The sequence below is a fragment of the Rutidosis leptorrhynchoides genome, chromosome 6 (genome assembly GCF_046630445.1).
Source record: "Rutidosis leptorrhynchoides isolate AG116_Rl617_1_P2 chromosome 6, CSIRO_AGI_Rlap_v1, whole genome shotgun sequence".
NCBI classification, from domain to species: domain Eukaryota; kingdom Viridiplantae; phylum Streptophyta; class Magnoliopsida; order Asterales; family Asteraceae; genus Rutidosis; species Rutidosis leptorrhynchoides.
The window spans coordinates 123,125,179-123,149,028 of NC_092338.1; positions in this window are offsets into that span (position 1 = coordinate 123,125,179).

A 23,850-nucleotide genomic window follows, 5' to 3' on the forward strand; every position below is an offset into this window, starting at 1 on the left:
CAACTATTCTTATCTGAGATCATTTATCTCTCCGTAATATCTGCAACATAAAAGAAACTGTGTTATTTTCTAAATTCTGAAACTTTCGAGTTTAAAATATGAATGTTTTGAAGTAGTGTTGGGAACTGAAGCATGAATTAGTATAATATAATGACACTTGATCAACGTCATTATATTACAGTAAGTCATGCTGAGTTTCTAATGAAGCATGATGATTCACAGTACCGTCATCATGTGTCATTTACATGACTCTTACATTCTATCTAATCTCTAAACATATCAAGAGATTATTTTTCTGGATGACTCAGTCTTCTCCAGGGTATTCTGGTAATTTAACAAATCAAAGTCGTTCTATTACCATTTTCTTCTTAGAGCATTAGCTATGTTCATTCTGAATTTCATATCTACGAATTCCGAACCATTACTCGCTTGACTCGAAGTCGGGAAGAGAAAACGAAAGCATGAAGCTCCGAAAAATAATGAAGAATATAAACTTCGATAATAACCTCGAAATTACAAACCGTGTATATCGATGCAGATAGCAATATAGAGACACGGGAGAATTAGAAACACTATAAACACAAGAGTATATTAGAAGTAAATAGATTCTTCTGGTGGTAGATGAAAAAAGAAGAATGACAGATATAAAAGTTAGGAGTATATCAAGAATTAGGACTGAATGGAGCATATTGATGAATGCTTTAAAGTAAGAATCAAGGGATAAAGAATAGAAGGTGTGAGTCGTGGAAAATAAGGAAACGAAGGGGTGAATTTATAGTGAAATATCCGATAGAGCAATCAAAACAGATTATTGCATATAATCAAAGAAGATCCTGATTTCCTTAATCACCAAAGAACCAAATCTTATTACGTAAGATTCTCTTTAAATCCCTTAAATCCCGGAAATCAATCATAACTACGTCATCGGTTAAGACGAATATATTTTACTCATCTCACTCTTTTACGATAGTCTCATTTATATTCTTCGCATAATCGAATCGTTTTATCTACATTACTCAATGATGATAAAACTCCATTATCACCTTATATTTGTCATGAAAACCTTCTTATTGTTATCCATAACAACCTCTATCAAATTTCGGGGACGAAATTTCTTTAACGGGTAGGTACTGTAATGACCCGGAATTTTTCGACCAAATTATACTTATGAGATTAATATTTACATAAATTATGTAGTGACCCGAACTTTTCCATGTTTATATATATTAATTGAGATTGATATTTACATGATTAAATGTTTCCAACATGTTAAGCAATCAAACTTGTTAAGACTTGATTAATTGAAATATGTTTCATATAGACAATTGACCACCCAAGTTGACCGGTGATTCACGAACGTTAAAACTTGTAAAAACTATATGATGACATATATATGGATATATATATAGTTAACATGATACTATGATAAGTAAACATATCATTAAGTATATTAACAATGAACTACATATGTAAAAACAAGACTACTAACTTAATGATTTTTAAACGAGACATATATGTAACGATTATCGTTGTAAAGACATTTAATGTATATATATCATATTAAGAGATATTCATACATGATAATATCATGATAATATAATAATTTAAAATCTCATTTGATATTATAAACATTGGGTTAACAACATTTAACAAGATCGTTAACCTAAAGGTTTCAAAACAACACTTACATGTAACGACTAACGATGACTTAACGACTCAGTTAAAATGTATATACATGTAGTGTTTTAATATGTATTTATACACTTTTGAAAGACTTCAATACACTTATCAAAATACTTCTACTTAACAAAAATGCTTACAATTTCATCCTCGTTCAGTTTCATCAACAATTCTACTCGTATGCACCCGTATTCGTACTTGTACAATACACAGCTTTTAGATGTATGTACTATTGGTATATACACTCCAATGATCAGCTCTTAGCAGCCCATGTGAGTCACCTAACACATGTGGGAACCATCATTTGGCAACTAGCATGAAGTATCTCATAAAATTACAAAAATATGAGTAATCATTCATGACTTATTTACATGAAAACAAAATTACATATCCTTTATATCTAATCCATACACCAACGACCAAAAACACCTACAAACACTTTCATTCTTCAATTTTCTTCATCTAATTGATCTCTCTCAAGTTCTATCTTCAAGTTCTAAGTGTTCTTCATAAATTCCAAAAGTTCTAGTTTCATAAAATCAAGAATACTTTCAAGTTTGCTAGCTCACTTCCAATCTTGTAAGGTGATCATCCAAACTCAAGAAATCTTTGTTTCTTACAGTAGGTTATCATTCTAATACAAGGTAATAATCATATTCAAACTTTGGTTCAATTTCTATAACTATAACAATCTTATTTCAAGTGATGATCTTACTTGAACTTGTTTTCGTGTCATGATTCTGCTTCAAGAACTTCGAGCCATCCAAGGATCCGTTGAAGCTAGATCCATTTTTCTCTTTTCCAGTAGGTTTATCCAAGGAACTTAAGGTAGTAATGATGTTCATAACATCATTCGATTCATACATATAAAGCTATCTTATTCGAAGTTTTAAACTTGTAATCACTAGAACATAGTTTAGTTAATTCTAAACTTGTTCGCAAACAAAAGTTAATCCTTCTAACTTGACTTTTAAAATCAACTAAACACATGTTCTATATCTATATGATATGCTAACTTAATGATTTAAAACCTGGAAACATGAAAAACACCGTAAAACCGGATTTACGCCGTCATAGTAACACCGCGGGCTGTTTTGGGTTAGTTAATTAAAAACTATGATAAACTTTGATTTAAAAGTTGTTATTCTGAAAAAATGATTTTTATTATGAACATGAAACTATATCCAAAAATTATGGTTAAACTCAAAGTGAAAGTATGTTTTCTAAAATGGTCATCTAGACGTCGTTCTTTCGACTGAAATGACTACCTTTACAAAAACGACTTGTAACTTATTTTTCCGACTATAAACCTATACTTTTTCTGTTTAGATTCATAAAATAGAGTTCAATATGAAACCATATCAATTTGATTCACTCAAAACGGATTTAAAATGAAGAAGTTATGGGTAAAACAAGATTGGATAATTTTTCTCATTTTAGCTACGTGAAAATTGGTAACAAATCTATTCCAACCATAACTTAATCAACTTGTATTGTATATTATGTAATCTTGAGATACCATAGACACGTATACAATGTTTCGACCTATCATGTCGACACATCTATATATATTTCGGAACAACCATAGACACTCTATATGTGAATGTTGGAGTTAGCTATACAGGGTTAAGATTGATTCCAAAATATATATAGTTTGAGTTGTGATCAATACTGAGATACGTATACACTGGGTTGTGGATTGATTCAAGATAATATTTATGGATTTATTTCTGTACATCTAACTGTGGACAACTAGTTGTAGGTTACTAACAAGGACAGCTGACTTAATAAACTTAAAATATCAAAATATATTAAAAGTGTTGTAAATATATTTTGAACATACTTTGATATATATGTATATATTGTTATAGGTTCGTGAATCAACCAGTGGCCAAGTCTTACTTCCCGACGAAGTAAAAATCTGTGAAAGTGAGTTATAGTCCCACTTTTAAAATCTAATATTTTTGGGATGAGAATACATGCAGGTTTTATAAATGATTTACAAAATAGACACAAGTACGTGAAACTACATTCTATGGTTGAATTATCAAAATCGAATATGCCCCTTTTTATTAAGTCTGGTAATCTAAGAATTAGGGAACAGACACCCTAATTGACGCGAATCCTAAAGATAGATCTATTGGGCCTAACAAACCCCATCCAAAGTACCGGATGCTTTAGTACTTCGAAATTTATATCATATCCGAAGGGTGTCCCGGAATGATGGGGATATTCTTATATATGCATCTTGTTAATGTCGGTTACCAGGTGTTCACCATATGAATGATTTTTATCTCTATGTATGGGATGTCTATTGAAATATGAAATCTTGTGGTCTATTATTATGATTTAATATATATAGGTTAAACCTATAACTCACCAACATTTTTGTTGACGTTTTAAGCATGTTTATTCTCAGGTGATTATTAAGAGCTTCTGCTGTCGCATACTTAAATAAGGACGAGATTTGGAGTCCATGCTTGTATGATATTTTGTAAAAACTGCATTCATGAAACTTAATTTGTTGTAACATATTTGTATTGTAAACCATTATGTAATGGTCGTGTGTAAACAGGATATTTTAGATTATCATTATTTGATAATCTACGTAAAGCTTTTTAAACTTTTATTGATGAAATAAAGGTTATGGTTTGTTTTAAAATGAATGCAGTCTTTGAAAAACGTCTCATATAGAGGTCAAAACCTCGCAACGAAATCAATTAATATGGAATGTTTTTAATCAATAAGAACGGGACATTTCAGTTGGTATCCGAGCGTTGGTCTTAGAGAACCAGAATTTTGCATTAGTGTGTCTTATCGAGTTTGTTAGGATACATTAGTGAGTCTGGACTTCGACCGTGTTTACTTGAAAAATGATTGCTTAACAAATTTTGTTGGAAACTATATATTTTTAACATGTGAATATTATGTGATATATTAATCTCTTAACGCGTTTGATATTATGTGATAGATGTCTACCTCTAGAACAAGTCCCATTGACTCACCTAATAATAATGAAGAGTCAAATGTAAATTGGAATGATTCGTGGACTGATTCACAAGTTCCCGAAGAGGAACCGGAAGAAGAGTCAGAACCGGAAGAAGAATCGGAACCGGAAGAAGAATCGGAACCGGATGAAGAAATAGAACCGGTGGGGGAAATAATAAAACGATTAAGTAAAAGAAAATCCTCAACCAACTGACCAAGGTTAATTATGGTCAATGGTGTTTCCGCCAAGGAAGCAAAATATTGGGAGGATTACCAATTCTCCGATGAATCGGATTCCGACGAGAATTCCGATGATGTTATAGAAATTACCCCAACTGAATTTAAAAAAGGCAAAAGAAAATAATAAGGGAAAGGGCATAAAAATAGAGAAATCTAATTCCAACCCCGATGAACTTTATATGTATCGTCAACCCCCGAAGTCCTTAAGTTGTAACAATGACCCGGGAACCTCTAAACCACCAGGTTTTTCTAAACCGTTGTGGAAAACGACAGCTAGTATTAGGGGAACATCATATATCCCTAGAAACTTGGCAAAACGAACCAAAACCGAAGAAGAAGAAACGAGCGAGTCGGAATAAGATAGTTGTATTCGTGTGGTGTAATATATGTAATATAGTGTGCTTATGCTTTATGATATATGTAAAAATTGCTTGTATTAATAAGTATTTTTTTATGAATCTAACTCTTGTCTATTTTACAGTTTAAAAACACAAAATGGATAGACAACCCAATATTTTAAGAGACCTACCCGGAGACATGATTGATGAAATCTTGTCTAGAGTCGGTCAGAATTCTTCGGCACAACTATTTAAGGCGAGATCAGTTTGTAAGACATTCGAAGAACGTTCCAAGAATGTCTTAGTTTATAAGAGACTTTCGTTTGAAAGATGGGGGATATCACATTGGGAAATCCATAAGTTACGATGTGTTTACTTTGACGCATATATTGCGGGGAACCCAAATGCTATTTTACGCAATGGGTTAAGAAATTATTTTGACTCAATATATCCGAATATTGGACTTCGTGATTTAGGAAAAGCGGCTAACATGCAACATAAAGAAGCATGTTATGCTTACGGATTAGTAATGTTCGCTTCTCACCAAAGTGAGAACAAGAACATCGGGCTACAACTATTAAACAAAACGTTCCCACAAGTGACGGAGTCGGTAATTGGGGTAAGAAATGAGGTTTTTAGATTGTTACGGGACTGTTGGACATTACGTAACCCTCGTCCCTTTGACGACGTTACAACACGCTGTCTTATCAACGGCCATAACGGTTATGTTCCACAAGACCAAGGATGGGAAGTAGTCCTAGTAAAACCAGAATGCATGACTTATTTCTGGACGTATGAATTACGTGTCTTTATTGCCTTTGCTGAACGACTTGTGTACTAGCTAGAATTATCTTCACAACTATCTTGTATCAAAGTTATTGTGTGCTATATTTCATGCATTATGTAAAATAAGCGGTATTGTAAGTTTGTAAAATATTGTGTAAAAGTTTGAACGCGAAATATTATTATAATCAGTTTTTCATATAGAATTGTAGTAGTTGAATTGTATATTAGCTACTAAGTATGAACTTAACGGGTAGGTACTACCCGAATTTAAACTTATAAAACGCTAATATGAAGAAAAAGCTTTTATAAATGAGTTCATATTATGCTACGAAATACTATTAACTACTTTTAATATTCTGTATGATTAACTTGTTCCATTTGACTATTTTGAAGGAAATGGCACCGACTACTCGACACACCGTGAATATGAATGAAGAGGAATTCCGTACTTTTCTAGCTTCAAACATAGCCGCAGTACAGGCTGCGCTACATACCAACAATAACATTGGATCTAGCAGTACAGGAAATCGTGTAGGATGCACCTACAAAGAATTCACTACCTGCAAACCTTTGGAATTTGATGGAACCGAAGGACCGATCGGATTGAAACGGTGGACCGAGAAGGTCGAATCGGTGTTTGCCATAAGTTAGTGTACTGAAGAGGACAAAGTGAAGTACGCTACGCATACCTTCACAGGTTCTGCGTTAACATGGTGGAATACCTATCTAGAGCAAGTGGGACAAGATGATGCGTACGCACTACCGTGGTCAGCATTCAAGCACTTGATGAACGAGAAGTACCGTCCCAGAACCGAGGTCAATAAGCTCAAGACAGAACTTAGAGGGTTACGAACCCAAGGATTTGATATTACCACGTACGAAAGACGATTCACAGAATTGTGCCTATTGTGTCCGGGAGCATTCGAAGATGAGGAAGAAAAGATCGACGCGTTTGTGAAAGGATTACCGAAAAGAATCCAAGAAGATATAAGTTCACATGAGCCCGCCTCCATACAACAGGCATGTAGAATGGCTCACAAACTAGTGAACCAGATTGAAGAAAGAATTAAAGAACAGACTGCTGAAGAGGCCAATGTGAAGCAAGTCAAAAGAAAGTGGGAGGAAAACGGTGATAAGAATCACCAATACAACAACAACAGCAATAATAATCGCAACAATTATCCCAACAATCGCAACATCAATCGCAACTACAACAAACGGCCCAACAACAACAACAACAGCAACTACAACAATCATCCCAACAACAATAATAACCGCAACAACAACAACAATCAGAAGCAGCTATGCCAAAGGTGTGAAAAGTATCACTCGGGGTTCTGCACCAAATTTTGCAACAAGTGTAAAAGAAATGGTCATAGCGCGGTGAAGTGTGAGGTCTACGGACCAGGGGTTAATAGAACGAAAGGAACAAATGGTGTCGAAACGAGTAATGGTGGAGCAAGTAGTGTCGGAGCAAGTTATGCCAATGTAGTTTGTTATAAATGTGGAAAACCGTGCCACATTATTAGAAATTGCCCGAACCAGGAGAACACGAATGGACAAGGCCGCGGAAGAGTTTTCAATATTAATGCGGCAGAGGCACAGGAAGACCCGGAGCTTGTTACGGGTACGTTTCTTATTGACAATAAATCTTCTTACGTTTTATTTGATTCGGGTGCGGATAGAAGCTATATGAGTAGAGATTTTTGTGCTAAATTAAGTTGTCCATTGACTCCTTTGGATAGAAAATTTTTACTCGAATTAGCAAATGGTAAATTAATTTCAGCAGATAATATATGTCGGAATCGAGAAATTAAACTGGTTAGCGAAACATTTAAGATTGATTTGATACCAGTAGAGTTAGGGAGTTTTGATGTGATAATCGGTATGGACTGGTTGAAAGAAGTGAAAGCAGAGATCGTTTGTTATAAAAATGCAATTCGCATTATACGAGAAAAAGGAAAACCCTTAATGGTGTACGGAGAAAAGGGCAACACGAAGCTACATCTTATTAGTAATTTGAAGGCACAAAAACTAATAAGAAAAGGTTGCTATGCTGTTCTAGCACACGTCGAGAAAGTACAAACTGAAGAAAAGAGCATCAATGATGTTCCCATTGCAAAAGAATTTCCCGATGTATTTCTGAAAGAATTACCGGGATTACCCCCACATCGATCCGTTGAATTTCAAATAGATCTTGTACCAGGAGCTGCACCAATAGCTCGTGCTCCTTACAGACTCGCACCCAGCGAGATGAAAGAACTGCAAAGCCAATTACAAGAACTTTTAGAGCGTGGTTTCATTCGACCAAGCACATCACCGTGAGGAGCTCCTGTTTTGTTTGTCAAGAAGAAAGATGGTACATTCAGGTTGTGTATCGACTACCGAGAGTTGAACAAACTTACCATCAAGAATCGCTACCCACTACCGAGAATCGACGACTTATTTGATCAACTACAAGGCTCGTCTGTTTATTCAAAGATTGACTTACGTTCCGGGTATCATCAAATTCGGGTGAAAGAAGATGATATTCCAAAGACTGCTTTCAGAACACGTTACGGTCATTACGAGTTTATGGTCATGCCGTTTGGTTTAACTAATGCACCAGCTGTGTTCATGGACCTTATGAACCGAGTATGTGGACCATACCTTGACAAGTTTGTCATTGTTTTCATTGATGACATACTTATTTACTCAAAGAATGACCAAGAACATGGTGAACTTTTGAGAAAGGTGTTAGAAGTATTGAGGAAGGAAGAATTATACGCTAAGTTTTCAAAGTGTGCATTTTGGTTGGAAGAAGTTCAATTCCTCGGTCACATAGTGAACAAAGAAGGTATTAAGGTGGATCCGGCAAAGATAGAAACTGTTGAAAAGTGGGAAACCCCAAAAACTCCGAAACACATACGCCAGTTTTTAGGACTAGCTGGTTACTACAGAAGGTTCATCCAAGACTTTTCCAGAATAGCAAAACCCTTGACTGCATTAACGCATAAAGGGAAGAAATTTGAATGGAATGATGAACAAGAGAAAGCGTTTCAGTTATTGAAGAAAAAGCTAACTACGGCACCTATATTGTCATTGCCTGAAGGGAATGATGATTTTGTGATTTATTGTGACGCATCAAAGCAAGGTCTCGGTTGTGTATTAATGCAACGAACGAAGGTGATTGCTTATGCGTCTAGACAATTGAAGATTCACGAACAAAATTATACGACGCATGATTTGGAATTAGGCGCGGTTGTTTTTGCATTAAAGAGTTGGAGGCACTACTTATATGGGGTCAAAAGTATTATATATACCGACCACAAAAGTCTTCAACACATATTTAATCAGAAACAACTGAATATGAGGCAGCGTAGGTGGATTGAATTGTTGAATGATTATGACTTTGAGATTCGTTACCACCCGGGGAAGGCAAATGTGGTAGCCGATGCCTTGAGCAGGAAGGACAGAGAACCCATTCGAGTAAAATCTATGAATATAATGATTCATAATAACCTTACTACTCAAATAAAGGAGGCGTAACAAGGAGTTTTAAAAGAGGGAAATTTAAAGGATGAAATACCCAAAGGATCGGAGAAGCATCTTAATATTCGGGAAGACGGAACCCGGTATAGGGCTGAAAGGATTTGGGTACCAAAATTTGGAGATATAAGAGAAATGATACTTAGAGAAGCTCATAAAACCAGATACTCAATACATCCTGGAACGGGGAAGATGTACAAGGATCTCAAGAAACATTTTTGGTGGCCGGGTATGAAAGCCGATGTTGCTAAATACGTAGGAGAATGTTTGACGTGTTCTAAGGTCAAAGCTGAGCATCAGAAACCATCAGGTCTACTTCAACAACCCAAAATCCCGGAATGGAAATGGGAAAACATTACCATGGATTTCATCACTAAATTGCCAAGGACTGCAAGTGGTTTTGATACTATTTGGGTAATAGTTGATCGTCTCACCAAATCAGCACACTTCCTGCCAATAAAAGAAGATGACAAGATGGAGAAGTTAGCACGACTGTATTTGAAGGAAGTCATCTCCAGACATGGAATACCAATCTCTATTATCTCTGATAGGGATGGCAGATTTATTTCAAGATTCTGGCAGACATTACAGCAAGCATTAGGAACTCGTCTAGACATGAGTACTACCTATCATCCACAAACTGATGGGCAGAGCGAAAGGACGATACAAACGCTTGAAGACATGCTACGAGCATGTGTTATTGATTTCGGAAACAGTTGGGATCGACATCTACCATTAGCAGAATTTTCCTACAACAACAGCTACCATTCAAGCATTGAGATGGCGCCGTTTGAAGCACTTTATGGTAGAAAGTGCAGGTCTCCGATTTGTTGGAGTGAAGTGGGGGATAGACAGATTACGGGTCCGGAGATTATACAAGAAACCACCGAGAAGATCATCCAAATTCAACAACGGTTGAAAACCGCCCAAAGTCGACAAAAGAGCTACGCTGACATTAAAAGAAAAGATATATAATTTGAAATTGGAGAGATGGTCATGCTTAAAGTTGCACCTTGGAAAGGCGTTGTTCGATTTGGTAAACGAGGGAAATTAAATCCAAGGTATATTGGACCATTCAAGATTATTGATAGTGTCGGACTAGTAGCTTACCGACTTGAGTTACCTCAACAACTCGCGGCTGTACATAACACTTTCCATGTCTCGAATTTGAAGAAATGTTTTGCTAAAGAAGATCTCACTATTCCGTTAGATGAAATCCAAATCAACGAAAAACTTCAATTCATCGAAGAACCCGTCGAAATAATGGATCGTGAGGTTAAAAGACTTAAGCAAAACAAGATACCAATTGTTAAGGTTCGATGGAATGCTCGTAGAGGACCCGAGTTCACCTGGGAGCATGAAGATCAGATGAAGAAGAAATACCCGCATCTATTTCCAGAAGGTTCGTCAACACCTTCAACAGCTTAAAATTTCTGGACGAAATTTATTTAACGGGTAGGTACTGTAGTGACCCGAACTTTTCCATGTTTATATATATTAATTGTAACGACCCTGGATTTTTCCAACTTTTATTTATTAATAATAATTATTATTAATACGTGTGATTAAACGAATGTATGTTATTACATTTACTTGTTGCCATGATTGCCCGAACTTGACTTTAATTGCCCGAAACGCCCTTGCGATACCCGGAACTTGCACGAATAATATTTTCAAGTATTATTTACATTCATAATTAATTTTATTAATTATTTTGATTAACTATAGTTATTAGTTAATTACTTGGGCTTTAGATGGATTAATTTGTGAATTACTTGAACTTGGGCTTGTTAAACGTTATGGACTCTTGATTGTGGACTTATAAGCCCACCCTACACTTTAATGGACTTAATTAGCCCAACACTTATGTAAGTATCACTTTAGGAGTTACCTAGATGAAAAACATGGTAAGAAACTTATTTACCACTTACTTGCACACTTACCCCACAAAGTTACCCTTTAACCATTCACCCTTAGTCAAAGAAGCATGCACATTGAATGAGCAACTCCCTCCCCCATTGGTGGGAGGTTCACGGCCAAAGAGAGCATGGGGAGGGGGGTTTTTGGTTTCCAAGTTTGACTACATAATCTCTTGCATGCCTCATTCAAACTCACACTTCAATCTTGCATTCCATTTTTCTCTTCTTTCTCTCTAAACATTGTAAGTTACAAGGCTCTTCTTCTCTTCCTCTTTCTCTCTAAAAACCGAACCAAACCCCCCTAAATCATCATCATCTTTTGTTCTTCATTGTTACTTAATTCATTGTTGTTGTTAGTTGTTGTTTACTCACTTGTTACCTTAGTTATTTCTTACTAGTATCAAAGAATCAAACTCTTTAGTTTAATTCTTCATTTATCTTGTTATTCAAGAACATGTAAGGATCTAAACTCTCTAGTTTATGGTTCTACAACTAGTGTTTCAAGGATTTCAAGTTCATAAGTTCTAAAAATCATGCATGCATTCATGTTAGTAAACTTAAAGTTTACTTTCTAAAGATCAAGACCTAGGCTTGAATCTTTAAAGGTATGGAACTCATGAACTTGGTACTTGTTTATTTAGTTTATCACTTTCATTCTTGCACTCTAATTACACTTTACTAGTTGATAATCAAAGTTTTGTAACTTATGGTTTCACTAAAGTAAGGATTCAAGTGTTAGTACTTATGATTTAACTTAATGACTTTACATAAACTTGCATGTGGGTTATGATGGTCAAGATTTGGTTAAAATGATGTAAACACATCCATGAGTTGTACACTTGAAGCCATATGCATCAAGGATGAGAACCATGATGAACATCAAGCACCAAAACCACCGGAACTCCCTTGAACTTACTGTTCTGTCCAAACTTTCTGATCAGCTGAACCCGTAACATACCAGTAGGTCTGGGCTGATCTAACCTTGATTTTTGGATAGAACTTTTCGATTAGATAACTTTTCATATAAGACTCGCCTTCATACGAGTCACGGTTTAGAGTCTATGGCCCTCCGATTGTCACTAGGTCTATTTACTTTTCTGTTTCCAGTTCCTGTTTTTTGTTTACTGTTTTCTGAGTCAGACCCGAACACCTGGGCTACTGTAACTGTGATATTCAGTTATCTCTGTTCGATTAGATAATTTTTCGTTTAGGACTCGTCTTAATACGAGTTACGGTTTAGGAACTATGGCCCTCCGTTCGTCACTATGTCCATTTAACGTTGTGCAGAAATTTCAGACCTACTCGCACTTATACCGTTGTCACGGTCAAACGAAGACGAGTTAACTTCTGTAATTTTAACCACACTTAAACGACTCAAATACGGAGCCATGGACACTGGTCTCACCTTATTTCAGTAGGTATAGAGACCGTGGTGACTGACCGAAGTCAGCCTTTGTTTTAAAACTCCTTTTATGAACAAAACACACATATACCTTTCGTTTGATGATGATTGATGATGACCCTTATGACCTTATTTACATACTTATAAACCTTTTAAGACAAGCTACTGACTTAGTACTATTTGACTTAGGTTGAGGACTTTTGGACCGATTACTTGCACACTTTCCCGACTCTACATTACTACTATTTTACCGCTACTTATCATTGTGAGTTATAGCTTTCCCTTTTTATTTTAACTTATTTTGGGAACTGAGAATACATGCGCATTTTATGTTTTACATAATAGGCACGAGTACTTAAACTTTATATGTGTGGGTTATATAACGGCAGAAACATTCCCTTTAGCTCGGTAACGTTTAATCATTGGTTTTTGAATCGTGAACGCGAATCTTAGATATGGATCCATAGGGTTTGACATCCCCACTCGGGCTAGTCGCGCTAGCATTTAACGAGTGTTTAATACTTCGAGGTTATACGCACTTGCCAAGTGCACTTTCAGGGGGTACATAAACGTTAAGTTAGTTACCGGGTGCCCGCGGTTAAGCATATACTTTTACATACTTTTGAAACGCTCGTTGTAGCACCGAAATCTCGTGGCCTACTTACATTACTGTTATACTTAAACTATAGCTCACCAACCTTTGTGTTGACCTTTTTAAGCGTGTATTTCTCAGGTGCTTGAAGTCGCTTCCGCTATCATACTAGTCGTGCTGTAGAACCCGCTGCTTAGAGTTGTTATCGCATGACTACTCATCTTGCATTCAAACTTATTTACTTTTGAAACTATGTTATGTAACGACCTTTGTGGTCACGTACACTTATTTAATGCTTCTACTTAGTGAAGCTTACTTTTGGATTGTAAAACATTCGACGTATGTTATGACGTCACCTTTATTAATGAATGCAAACTCTGTTTTGAAAACGCATATAGTACTTAACCTTGTAATGATCCTGTTGATGATGGTCCGTACATGATGATTTAGTACGGGGCGTCACATTTGGTATCAGAGCCTTGGTTGTAGGGAATTAGGATGCATTAGTGAGTCTTAGACCGACCCGAGTAGGATTCACTAATAGGACTAATCTACAACTTGCTAGTTTACTTGTTTCCGCTGTGTTTACTACATGTTGCTGCTTACCTTTACTGCTATATGCCGTATGTTACTACATGTTTTCACTACTGCATGCTATTATTTGCTTTCGATTGCATGCTACTTTCATACGATTTGCTGTTATTGCCATGCTAGTTACTGTTATACATGATTTAAACTATTGGCCAATTATTTGCGTGCTTTATGACTTACTGACATGGAAAAATTTATTTTTCCTTGTTCAGATGTCGGACGTTCCACCTGCTGGCATTCCGGGCAGTACAGGCTCAGACCCCGTTGTCCCACCTACTGCTATACCTGCTGCTGCTGCTGCCGATATTTCGGCCCCGACACCCACTGGCGATCCCGGCGCTTCCACTTCTGGAGCTAGCTCTAGTGCACCTGCCCCAGCGTCTTCTTCCAGACCCCCGAGGCAACTGGCTCGCATTGGTGGTATGGAGATCCCCGCGGAGTTCGGGGAGGGTCCTTTTCGTAATCACTGGCGCACTCCCTGCCGACGCACTCCCGACGGATACCTAGCAGTGATTACGCCAGGCCGACACCGACAGATGTTGGCCGCCTTCGGATATCCAGTTGAGCCACCCGTGTCACCACCACATGATTCAGACGACGGGTCTTCCACCGATGCTCCTTCAGATGACACCACATCTGATGACTCCAGTGATGAGGAGGATCCCGCTGACAGACCGATTCAGGCACCCTCTACCCCGCCGAAGAAGCGGTATCGCTTCGCTGGCATTATTCCGGGTCGTACTATCACTGATGCTTTTGGTCGGCGTCGGAGGATTACTGCTCGTAAACGGCTGGTGCCGTACCCTGCTGACCCACTGATATTACCATCTCCACCCAGAGCCGGACCATCTACTTCAGCACCACCGGCACCACCTGCACCGCCAGCACCACCTGCCCCACCATCTTCCTCTAATGAGGAAATGAGGCGGGAGATTGAGATTCTCCAGACTCGAGTTACTGAGCTCGAGGAGCAGTTGGCTCATGTTTTGGACATCTTGCACCCACCATCACCGTAGGACTTTGTATTAGATTCTGTATTGTAATCTCTTTTGAAATTTCATATTTCACTTATGTATCGTACGAACTTATTGTAATGTATGGAACTTATTATCTTTAATGAATGGAAATTTGTGTTGTTTACTTTTTGCACAAGTGTTCTATTTACATTATCATAGTTTTGTGGTACTTATATCTGCTTGCGTTACTTAATCAACATGTGTTGTGCCGTTTTCATGTTGATTGATATACACTATATTATTATTATTTGCATACTGGATTTTGACTTGAGTCAAAATGTTTGTTTAGAACATCATGGCCAACGGGAGATCAACCCCTACCGCAGCACAAATTGAAGAAATGATTAACGAGCGTGTTGCTGCTGCTCTAGCTGAAAGGCAACCCCAAGCTCCACCACCACCACCACCGATCGTTCCACCCGTCCAAATTGGGTGTACATATAAGGAATTCCAAAGCTGTAAGCCGCACTACTTCAGTGGCACTGAGGGACCAGTCGGTCTCACAAGATGGTTCGAAAAGTTAGAATCGGTATTCAGGGTTAGCAATTGCTCTGAGGCTAACAAAACGAAATTTGCATCTTGCACGCTTTCCGATGGCGCGCTTACATGGTGGAATACCATGGCCCAAGCGCAGGGAATTGATGAGGCGTATGCTACGCCTTGGGAAGAATTTAAATCTGCTATGATCGAGGAATACTGTCCGAGGACCGAAATCCAAAAGATGGAAATTGAATTTATGCAATTGAAGACCGTAGGGAACGACCTTAACAGTTACAATCGTAGGTTTTTGGAGTTGGCTCTTATGTGCCCGACCATGGTCACCCCCGAATTTAAGCGCTTGGAAAAATACTTCTCGGGACTTCCTAAGTCCATCAAGGGCAATGTTACCTCATCCAAGCCACCAAGTGTTCCCGAAGCAATGCGCATGGCGCATACTCTCTTGAATCAAATCATCCTTGACGAGCCGGAGAAGGCTAAGTTTGAAACTGGTAGTGGCGAGAAGAGGAAATGGGACAACAACCACAACAACAACAATCGAGGTAGAAACTATGATCAAAACCCGGCAAAGCGACATGAAGGTTTCAGGCAAAACAACAACAACACCAACCCCAACAACAACAACAGCTCCAACCCGAACTACAAAGGAACTTTACCACAATGCAAGAGGTGTTATAAGCACCACACCGGGTATTGCAATGTTGTCTGTGAGAAATGCCAACGGACTGGGCATATTGGTAAGGATTGTAAGGTTACTACTTTGAACGTGAAGCCAAACCACAACAACAGTGGGCCTAGGAAATGTTATGAGTGTGGAAAGACGGGCCATTTCAGGAACGAGTGCCCAGAAAAGCGTAAGGATGGCGGACCACCACGTGCTAGAGCCTTCAATGTTAATGCAAGGGACGCACGCGACAACCCCGACTTGGTGACAGGTATATTCAAAATCAACAACCTTTTAGCTTCTGTCCTATTTGACACTGGTGCCGATAGGAGCTATGTGTGTAGACATTTTTGTGATAAGTTAGATTGGTCGTTAGTTCCTTTAAAGGAAAGTATGCTTGTCGAGGTAGCCAACGGAAAACTTGAAAAAGTGGACCAAATTGGCCGAGGGGCTATTATCAATATAGCCGGGGTAGACTTTGAGATAGACTTGATACCCATTAAGTTGGGGAGTTTTGATGTTATTGTTGGCATGGACTGGCTAACTAAGATAAGGGCCGAGATTATTTGTGGAGACAAAGCACTCCGCATACCGCAAGGAGATGACGAGCCATTGATCATTTATGGGGAGAGATGTAGCTCTCAACTGAACCTCATTAGTTGCGTGAAGGCGCAAAAGATCATGAAGAAGGGACGATTTGCTGTCCTAGCTCATGTGAAAACCGTAGGAACCGAGGAGAAGAAAGTAGAAGATGTGCGTATTGTGAACGAGTTCTCCGATGTCTTTCCCGAAGAATTTCCTGGATTACCGCCACCGAGGGCAGTAGAATTTCAAATCGACTTAGTGCCAGGAGCTGCACCTGTAGCTCGCGCACCCTATAGACTTGCACCTTCCGAGATGCAAGAATTGCAAAGCCAGCTACAAGAGTTACTTGATCGAGGGTTTATTCAACCGAGTTCTTCGCCGTGGGGAGCGCCTGTGTTGTTTGTAAAGAAGAAGGATGGATCTTTCCGAATGTGTATCGACTACCGTGAGCTCAACAAATTAACAATCAAGAATCGATATCCTCTCCCACGAATTGACGATCTTTTTGACCAACTGCAAGGATCGTGTGTTTACTCAAAGATAGATTTACGATCCGGCTATCACCAGTTGAGGGTGAAGGAAAGTGACGTGATGAAAACTGCATTTAGAACCCGCTACGGACATTATGAGTTTCTTGTAATGCCATTCGGTCTGACCAATGCACCTGCTGTATTTATGGACCTTATGAATCGTGTTTGCAAGCCGTACTTGGACAAATTTGTTATAGTCTTCATAGATGATATCCTCATCTACTCTAAGAGCGAAGAAGAACACGAGCATCATCTCCGATTAGTACTTGAACTTTTGAGACGTGAGCAACTTTACGCAAAGTTTTCCAAGTGTGAATTCTGGTTGAAGGAAGTTCAGTTTTTGGGTCATGTTGTGAGTGACCAGGGCATCAAAGTTGATCCCGCCAAGATCGAAGCTATCAGCAAGTGGGAGACCCCCACTACTCCGACCCACATCCGCCAATTTTTGGGCCTTGCCGGTTATTACCGAAGGTTTATCGAAGGTTTCTCTCTGATTTCACGTCCGCTAACCGCACTCACTCACAAAGGAAAGAAATTTGTTTGGGGAGACGAGCAAGAGAAAGCGTTTCAATTCTTGAAACAGAAGTTAACCACCGCGCCTATCCTATCACTTCCTGAGGGTAATGACGATTTTGTTGTTTACTGCGACGCCTCGAAAACTGGTTATGGTTGTGTGCTTATGCAACGCACGAAGGTCATCGCCTATGCTTCTCGTCAACTTAAGATCCACGAACGAAACTATACTACACACGATCTTGAACTTGGAGCCGTTGTCTTCGCGCTCAAATTGTGGAGGCACTACCTTTATGAAACTAAATGCACTATCTTCACCGATCACAAGAGTCTCCAGCATATATTCGATCAGAAACATTTGAATATGAGACAACGAAGGTGGATTGAGACGCTAAATGATTACAAGTGTGAACTTCGCTATCATCCGGGTAAGGCCAACGTTGTTGCTGACGCCTTAAGCCAAAAGGAGAGGTCGGCACCTCTTCGCGTTCGAGCATTGAACATCATGATTCATTCCAATCTCCGGAACCAAATCCGAGCAGCCCAAGAACAGGCTCTCATAGAGAAGCACTTACGATATGAATATTTGAACATTCTCGTCTCTAAATTCGAGGTTAGAGAATCCGGACTTCGATGTTATGCCGGAAGAATTTGGGTACCACGCTATGGAGACTTACGGAGCCTCATATTGGATGAAGCTCACAAGTCAAGATATTCGATTCATCCCGGAGCGGGCAAGATGTACCTTGATATTAAAGAACAATATTGGTGGCCGAATCTCAAGAAGGACGTTGCAGCTTATGTTAGTAAGTGTTTGACTTGCTCAAAGGTTAAAGCCGAGCATCAAAAACCTTCTGGGTTACTTCAACAGCCAGAAATCCCACAATGGAAGTGGGAGATGATAACTATGGACTTTATCACCAAACTGCCAAAGACAGTGGGCGGATACGATACCATTTGGGTTATTGTTGACCGTCTTACCAAGACTGCACATTTCTTAGCAATGAAAGAAACCGATACAATGGAGAGACTTGCTCAACTTTATATTAAAGAGGTTGTATCACGACACGGTGTACCTTTATCGATCATCTCAGATCGCGATCCCCGTTTTGCTTCTAGATTTTGGCGTTCTTTACAATAAGCCATGGGAACTCGTCTCGACATGAGCACTGCATATCACCCTCAGACTGACGGGCAAAGTGAACGAACAATTCAAACCTTGGAGGACATGCTACGCGCATGTGTTATTGATTTTGGAAAGGCCTGGGAAAGGCATTTGCCACTCGCCGAATTCTCTTACAACAACAGTTACCACTCGAGCATTAAAGCTGCACCTTTTGAAGCATTGTATGGCCGCAAGTGCCGTTCTCCTCTTTGTTGGGCCGAGCTAGGTGAAGTGCAACTCACCGGGCCCGAGATAGTCCACGAAACATCAGAGAAGATTGCCCAAATTCAAAACAGACTCAAGGTAGCTCGTGATCGCCAAAAGAGTTATGCTGATAGTAAACGTAAAGACTTTGAATTCAACGTTGGTGACCGCGTTATGTTGAAGGTTGCACCTTGGAAGGGTGTGATTCGTTTTGGAAAGCGCGGAAAGTTAAACCCGCGGTACATTGGTCCATTTGAAATTTTGGAGCGCGTTGGACCCGTTGCTTATCGCCTTGATCTTCCAGCACAATTAAGCTTAGTTCATCCTACCTTCCACGTATCAAACTTGAAGAAGTGTCTTGCTCCACCTGAACTGATCATACCATTGGAGGAACTTACTATTGACGACAAACTTCACTTTGTGGAAGAGCCTGTTGAAATTATGGAACGTGAAGTTAAGGAGTTGAAACACAATAGGATTCCGATCGTCCGAGTTCGATGGAATGCCAAACGAGGACCTGAGTTTACTTGGGAACGAGAGGATCAAATGAGACAGAAGTATCCTCACCTTTTTCCACCTCCTCCATCACCTTCAGATTCAGCTTAAAATTTCGGGACGAAATTTTCTTTAACAGGTGGGTAATGTAACGACCCTGGATTTTTCCAACTTTTATTTATTAATAATAATTATTATTAATACGTGTGATTAAACGAATGTATGTTATTACATTTACTTGTTGCCATGATTGCCCGAACTTGACTTTAATTGCCCGAAACGCCATTGCGACACCCGGAACTTGCACGAATAATATTTTCAAGTATTATTTACATTCATAATTAATTTTATTAATTATTTTGATTAACTATAGTTATTAGTTAATTACTTGGGCTTTAGATGGATTAATTTGTGAATTACTTGAACTTGGGCTTGTTAAACGTTATGGACTCTTGATTGTGGACTTATAAGCCCACCCTACACTTTAATGGACTTAATTAGCCCAACACTTATGTAAGTATCACTTTAGGAGTTACCTAGATGAAAAACATGGTAAGAAACTTATTTACCACTTACTTGCACACTTACCCCACAAAGTTACCCTTTAACCATTCACCCTTAGTCAAAGAAGCATGCACATTGAATGAGCAACTCCCTCCCCCATTGGTGGGAGGTTCACGGCCAAAGAGAGCATGGGGAGGGGGGTTTTTGGTTTCCAAGTTTGACTACATAATCTCTTGCATGCCTCATTCAAACTCACACTTCAATCTTGCATTCCATTTTTCTCTTCTTTCTCTCTAAACATTGTAAGTTACAAGGCTCTTCTTCTCTTCCTCTTTCTCTCTAAAAACCGAACCAAACCCCCCTAAATCATCATCATCTTTTGTTCTTCATTGTTACTTAATTCATTGTTGTTGTTAGTTGTTGTTTACTCACTTGTTACCTTAGTTATTTCTTACTAGTATCAAAGAATCAAACTCTTTAGTTTGATTCTTCATTTATCTTGTTATTCAAGAACATGTAAGGATCTAAACTCTCTAGTTTATGGTTCTACAACTAGTGTTTCAAGGATTTCAAGTTCATAAGTTCTAAAAATCATGCATGCATTCATGTTAGTAAACTTAAAGTTTACTTTCTAAAGATCAAGACCTAGGCTTGAATCTTTAAAGGTATGGAACTCATGAACTTGGTACTTGTTTATTTAGTTTATCACTTTCATTCTTGCACTCTAATTACACTTTACTAGTTGATAATCAAAGTTTTGTAACTTATGGTTTCACTAAAGTAAGGATTCAAGTGTTAGTACTTATGATTTAACTTAATGACTTTACATAAACTTGCATGTGGGTTATGATGGTCAAGATTTGGTTAAAATGATGTAAACACATCCATGAGTTGTACACTTGAAGCCATATGCATCAAGGATGAGAACCATGATGAACATCAAGCACCAAAACCACCGGAACTCCCTTGAACTTACTGTTCTGTCCAAACTTTCTGATCAGCTGAATCCGTAACAGACCAGTAGGTCTGGGCTGATCTAACCTTGATTTTTGGATAGAACTTTTCGATTAGATAACTTTTCATATAAGACTCGCCTTCATACGAGTCACGGTTTAGAGTCTATGGCCCTCCGATTGTCACTAGGTCTATTTACTTTTCTGTTTCCAGTTCCTGTTTTCTGTTTACTGTTTTCTGAGTCAGACCCGAACACCTGGGCTACTGTAACTGTGATATTCAGTTATCTCTGTTCGAGTAGATAATTTTTCGTTTAGGACTCGTCTTAATACGAGTTACGGTTTAGGAACTATGGCCCTCCGTTCGTCACTATGTCCATTTAACGTTGTGCAGAAATTTCAGACCTACTCGCACTTATACCGTTGTCACGGTCAAACGAAGACGAGTTAACTTCTGTAATTTTAACCACACTTAAACGACTCAAATACGGAGCCATGGACACTGGTCTCACCTTATTTCAGTAGGTATAGAGACCGTGGTGACTGACCGAAGTCAGCCTTTGTTTTAAAACTCCTTTTATGAACAAAACACACATATACCTTTCGTTTGATGATGATTGATGATGACCCTTATGACCTTATTTACATACTTATAAACCTTTTAAGACAAGCTACTGACTTAGTACTATTTGACTTAGGTTGAGGACTTTTGGACCGATTACTTGCACACTTTCCCGACTCTACATTACTACTATTTTACCGCTACTTATCATTGTGAGTTATAGCTTTCCCTTTTTACTTTAACTTATTTTGGGAACTGAGAATACATGCGCATTTTATGTTTTACATAATAGGCACGAGTACTTAAACTTTATATGTGTGGGTTATATAACGGCAGAAACATTCCCTTTAGCTCGGTAACGTTTAATCATTGGTTTTTGAATCGTGAACGCGAATCTTAGATATGGATCCATAGGGTTTGACATCCCCACTCGGGCTAGTCGCGCTAGCATTTAACGAGTGTTTAATACTTCGAGGTTATACGCACTTGCCAAGTGCACTTTCAGGGGGTACATAAACGTTAAGTTAGTTACCGGGTGCCCGCGGTTAAGCATATACTTTTACATACTTTTGAAACGCTCGTTGTAGCACCGAAATCTCGTGGCCTACTTACATTACTGTTATACTTAAACTATAGCTCACCAACCTTTGTGTTGACCTTTTTAAGCGTGTATTTCTCAGGTGCTTGAAGTCGCTTCCGCTATCATACTAGTCGTGCTGTAGAACCCGCTGCTTAGAGTTGTTATCGCATGACTACTCATCTTGCATTCAAACTTATTTACTTTTGAAACTATGTTATGTAACGACCTTTGTGGTCACGTACACTTATTTAATGCTTCTACTTAGTGAAGCTTACTTTTGGATTGTAAAACATTCGACGTATGTTATGACGTCACCTTTATTAATGAATGCAAACTCTGTTTTGAAAACGCATATAGTACTTAACCTTGTAATGATCCTGTTGATGATGGTCCGTACATGATGATTTAGTACGGGGCGTCACATTAATTGAGATTGATATTTACATGATTAAATGTTTCCAACATGTTAAGCAATCAAACTTGTTAAGACTTGATTAATTGAAATATGTTTCATATAGACAATTGACCACCCAAGTTGACCGGTGATTCACGAACGTTAAAACTTGTAAAAACTATATGATGACATATATATGGATATATATATAGTTAACATGATACTATGATAAGTAAACATATCATTAAGTATATTAACAATGAACTACATATGTAAAAACAAGACTACTAACTTAATGATTTTTAAACGAGACATATATGTAACGATTATCGTTGTAAAGACATTTAATGTATATATATCATATTAAGAGATATTCATACATGATAATATCATGATAATATAATAATTTAAAATCTCATTTGATATTATAAACATTGGGTTAACAACATTTAACAAGATCGTTAACCTAAAGGTTTCAAAACAACACTTACATGTAACGACTAACGATGACTTAACGACTCAGTTAAAATGTATATACGTGTAGTGTTTTAATATGTATTTATACACTTTTGAAAGACTTCAATACACTTATCAAAATACTTCTACTTAACAAAAATGCTTACAATTACATCCTCGTTCAGTTTCATCAACAATTCTACTCGTATGCACCCGTATTCGTACTTGTACAATACACAGCTTTTAGATGTATGTACTATTGGTATATACACTCCAATGATCAGCTCTTAGCAGCCCATGTGAGTCACCTAACACATGTGGGAACCATCATTTGGCAACTAGCATGAAATGTCTCATAAAATTACAAAAATATGAGTAATCATTCATGACTTATTTAGATGAAAACAAAATTACATATCCTTTATATCTAATCCATACACCAACGACCAAAAACACCTACAAACACTTTCATTCTTCAATTTTCTTCATCTAATTGATCTCTCTCAAGTTCTATCTTCAAGTTCTAAGTGTTCTTCATAAATTCCAAAAGTTCTAGTTTCATAAAATCAAGAATACTTTCAAGTTTGCTAGCTCACTTCCAATCTTGTAAGGTGATCATCCAACCTCAAGAAATATTTGTTTCTTACAGTAGGTTATCATTCTAATA